Below are 5129 nucleotides of genomic sequence, written 5' to 3' on the forward strand. Positions count from 1 at the left end.
TGCTGTTGCAGTGAACAAGACAAGATCCAGTTCAGTCCAAAGAACGGAAGAACAAAAAAACGGAACATTATTCGATCCTTGCGCTGATTTTCTTACCCGTCGAGGGCGTTCACGTGGAGAACGTCGCCGATGTCCCCGAGCACCTGTCTGTTTCCTCTCACACAGGGGAGGCCAGCGCTGGCGCCGGCATCCTTCTGCTTCCCTGTCGGGCATGCGGCACCTGGACATCACGAACGAGAAACATGAGTAAAGATCAAGGAATTGCTAGTTGACACACGAATCGGGCAAGAAACTCTCTCGCATCAGACTGTCCTGGTTGGAAACATTATTAATGAAAATTTGGTCTTGACGAATTAGACTATGAACATCAGAACTCAACTGAAACAAAGCCGTGAGAAACCTAACGGCGCAGCCAGGACCGAATCGAGAATCCCTAGAGCGGCCATTTCCCATGCAGCGCGGCGAGAAAGAGAGATTATGTTGATGGGCGGACATGCGACTCACCTTTGTTGGCTGGCCATGGAGCGACTGTCGTGTGCTGGTTATGCGCCTGGTCGCCATGGGGATTGTCCCAGCGAGGTGCTTCCGGCGACCCTGCCCCCCATTCCTCCCTGCTCCTACTGCTACATGTTCTCTGGTGGGGAGGTGCGATGTTGACTTGTGGAAGCCCTAGAACGGGAAGGGGCAAGACGTTGGACGGCGGAGGCATGGAACAGTGGTCCCGTGATGGCGGCGGCGGCGCCGCCATCCCATAGCCACAACCTAGCAAAAATATCAAGGAGGATAGGATCGAGAGAGGAGTTGGCGGCGTACTGTTTTTTTTCTTTTTCGAGAGAGGAATTAAATGACCCATTCTCATATAATAGTAATGATTTATGATTGGTCAAAGATTGATCATGATTTATTCATTTCCATATAAAAGTTACCAAATACTACCCAATTTTTTTATGCTTGATTAAAGATTGATCATGAATTATTCCTTTCCATATAAAAGTTACCGAAAATTGATCTTATTGGCATATAAAATTGGTTTAAATAGATCGTGGGTAAAATTCCATTATTTGTTTCCTTAAAATTCGTTATTTTATTTCCTAAAGTAAATTGCATTGATGGGAGGAATTAGTTGATTTAGGTAAGTTAGGAAAGTTAGACCTGTGATCTTTTGTATCTTAGGAAAGTGTTGGTTTACAAGGAAAGAATGGAGACGAAAATAAACCCGTAGAAAAGGGGTGGGGGAAGGGACGAAAAAACCAGACGAAAAAAAACCAGACGAAAGTGGTGGGACTATTCAACCAACTCGTCCATTAGGAGTAGAGATTAGTTTAGGATTTCATCCAATCCAAAAGCGGTCCAATAGGAAAACTCAAGCACACACGGACACATGTTACGCGCCTCCACCTATTCCATGCCCAGCATAAACGTACGTGAGCTACTCAAGGCCACAAACACTGACGGCAGCACCAACCCGCAAAAATCAGCACGTATATTGAAAAAAAAAAGGAATGGCCACCAAGTTGACTGACCTAAAATGAGGAATCAGGCGACTTGCGTTCAGCTAAAGTGGATAAAAATGGTGAACTTACGGATGAATTTTACAGATAAAATTTGCAGACCTCTCCCCACCACACTAAGTCAATTTGTAAACACAAACTGTCATGTCAGCCTGTAAAACTACGGTAGCATTGCTGTTAAATTAATGGTTGAAGCAGTTAAGTGAGCCTGAAACAGATTAGCTTTAAACACATTATAGAGTAGTGAATATTTCTAAGCCGCACATGAAGCAAACTTACATAACATACAAATATGTTTTCAGACACTAGGACCGTATACATATAAATGCAATACATAAACATATACATACATGTGCATGATCAAACACGTATTTAGAAATGAAATAAACTCCAAACAAATAGTAGTAGCATCTTCAGACGGCCCGAAGAAGCGACCGGCCGACCAAATTGACTAGAAGCAGGACATCTTCGGCGTCACCACCAGCTCACACCACCTCGCACGCACTGCTCGATAGATCGCTTCACTTGGCCACCTCGCCAGGGGCGGGCCCAGGAATTCAAGACCGTCAAAATTTGAAAACTTTTTTTTGGCCTACGACCTTCATTTTGGTGTGTAAAAGCAATTATAGCAGCATATTGTACTAGTTCTGAAATACACAAAAGATACCACATAATATATTATATTCATAAAAAATGATCATAACTTGGTATTGTTCAACATATAGAAGTAAAAAGTTGTTCAACATATCATGGCAACAGGGGCGGAGGGCCATGCCCCCCCTCCCCCCAGCCTTTGTAAAAATCATGAAGGAATATTTTTTGGGCTGCTTAGATTAGAATAAATTTAGCTTTTGGCCCCTCCAAGCATCTATAGTTTGGTTTAGCACTCCCTGAATATTCTTTCAAGCTCCGCCACTGCATGGCAAAATCTAAGATATATAGAGGATAGAAAATAATAAATGATAAAAAAAGGTTACAAATTACAGGATAACTTTGCGATCCTTGGTGCTCTGGAAATGAGTGATGATGTCCTTATCCTTAACTTGCAAGAAGAAATCACTTTCGACAAATGTGAAAATTGCACATTCTCATGTCTAAACAATTCATAATTGGCTACAAACTAGTCTTTACTTTCCCTACAATTAAATAAGAAAGTCAAGTGGTCAAAATACTTACTTAGGAGCCGAACTATGCTCCTGCAATAGTGCAGCCTGCTGGACAGTGCCTGTTGCTTACAAAATCAGAGAGACAGAACCCACAGAAGTAAAAAAAGGAGACAAAACCTGTAAGATAAATTCAGTGCCACTTCAGGTTCAGAGATGAGAATATTCAGAAGTTGGCTGTTGCTTACAAACTCAGTGGTTGTGTATTTGAAACTGAATCAATGCGGTCTGTTGGCTGTTGTCGCTGCCTACTTCAGGTTCAGAGATGAGAAAATTCAGAAGTTAGAACAGAAGGGATGCAGGAAGAGGAAGCGAGGGGTTCGTCGCGGCGGGCCGGCGGCGCGCCGTGCGCACGCGCGTGAGGTGACGGCGGCAACAGCTCTGCCTGCCGCCCGGCGGTCGCCTGGCGCAGTGGCTGTGGCGGCGGACCGGCAGTTCGTGTGCGATCTGCGGACGCGGCTGTGGCAGAGCCGCGAAGGGAGGTGCCGGTTCGTCTCGCGTCTGATCGTTCGATCAACTTTTTTTTGGCGACGATGTATCCATGCGATGCGCTTGTGGGCCAAGGTGTGGACTCGAGGAGAGGGTGGGCTACTGGGCCAGCCTCTGTTTTGGGCTTATAAATGCTTAACTAGCACGTTGGCGTATCAATTTTGTTTTTTCTTATATTGACACAGTATACAATATATACCTATTTTTCGCCAAAAATAATGGGTATTCAGCTGAATACCCTTGAATTGAGGTGGGCCCGCCCCTGCACCTCGCCGTCCACGAAGATCTCGTCGCCGTTGCAGTCGCGGATGTCGTCAACGTGCTCCACGATGACAACGTGGACGCCGGGGTCCCTCACGGCGCAGCTGCCGGCGACGAGCACCGAGTTGTTCACCGCCTGATAGTTATTGTTGGTGTAGGCGGCCACCTGCACCTCCTCGTCCTCGCCCTCTTCCTCCTCTCCCTGCTCCCACGTGCATCGGCATGTGCTCGCTAGAGCATCCGCGTGGTGCTCGATCGATGAAGATGACCTCAGAAACACGATCCAGATTTGCTTCAAGTTGTAACCGGCCACTGCAGGAAAAAAGATAAAGCCAATTATGAAATATAATCGACGAAGCCCAAATAACTCGGAAACATAATCGGCTTAGAGTAAGTCGAGCGCTGCACTTACGGCTCTCGACTTTATCTAGACCGGCTTATGCCGTGTAAGACGAGTGTTGTTTCTTGGCTACTCAGCTTAGAGCATCTCCAACAGCCGCGTCAAAAGACACGCGCACACGGTAAATTGGCTTTTTAGCGCGCGGGACATTTTCGCGCGCTACAACGGTGGCGGGAAATTAGCGCGCACGGGAAAAGGCGGCAGTTCGCGCGTTACATTTGGCGCGCCACGTCCGGCGCGCCTATAAATTACAGCGCCCTCTGCCGCTCTCTCCATCTCTCCATCACCCTCTGCCGCCGGCATGCCACCACCACGCCACCATGCCGCCTCGTCGACGGGGAGGTTCGGGCTACTGCGGCATCCGCGTGCGTCCGTTCGGCACCTACTCCACCGAGATTCGGTCGGGCGGCGGCATGCGGCTCCGTCTCGGAACCTTCGACACCGCCCAGGAGGGCGCCTGCGTGTACGACGTTGCGGCGTGGCGTCTCCTGCGGTCCCGTCAAGACATGAACTTCACCGACGTGGCGACGCGGGAGCGGGCACAGGAGTTGGCGCCTTTCCCGTGGCTTCTCACCGACGAGGATCGTCGCAAGCACCGGAGGCGGGAGCATCGTCTCAGGCTGACCGAGATGGACGAGCAAGCTATGGCGCTGTGGAGCTATCGCTTCCCGCACGACATCATCAATGAGGGACAGTTCTTCGCCGAGAGGAGGGCAGTGAGAGCAAAGAGGAGGGATGAGTGAGCCGCCTATTGCGAGACAAGCGAACGCGGAAGGCGGTCGCTAAATACAACGAAGCACTAGGAGATGCGTCCTCCTGGGACTCCGGCAACGAGCGGTTCCTTGACGCCTACGCTCCGACGTCGGAGGAGGACATCACCAAGACAGAGTCCGAGTCGGACGAGTAGTAGTAGTTTTTCGTTTTATCTAGAGAAAAGTATACTTTTCATCCCTTAATTCTTGGCGAAGTCTAGATTTGGTCCCTCAACTTCAAAACCGGACAACTTGCACCCTTAACTACTGAAACCGGCCAAGATTCATCCCTGGTCACGGTTTTGACCGGCTTTGGTGCTGTCCCAACCCGGTTTTGACCGTGCCGACTCAAATTCGCATACCTTTTCCAAGTCCGTTTAATGTTTTCAAATTCGGGTATTTTTTTCAAATACGTGAAATTTTAAAAATTTGTGTACTTTTCCAAATCTGCATACTTTTTCCAAGTTCACGTACTTTTTTTTAAATGCACGTACTTCTTTAAAGTTCCTGTGGTTTTTTTTAAATTCATGTAATTTTTAAAAATTGACATACT

The 5129-nt window shown here is 47.8% G+C and overlaps 1 pseudogene; it reads left to right on the plus strand.

Annotated features, from left to right (window-relative positions):
* The first annotated feature begins 4144 nt into the window (after window positions 1-4144).
* Window positions 4145-4780, plus strand: LOC147983049 (uncharacterized; annotated as a pseudogene).
* Window positions 4781-5129: the final 349 nt, after the last annotated feature.

This window comes from Triticum urartu, chromosome 2A (assembly GCF_056163025.1).
Source record: "Triticum urartu cultivar PI428250 chromosome 2A, HENAU_Tu73, whole genome shotgun sequence".
In the NCBI taxonomy this organism is placed as follows: domain Eukaryota; kingdom Viridiplantae; phylum Streptophyta; class Magnoliopsida; order Poales; family Poaceae; genus Triticum; species Triticum urartu.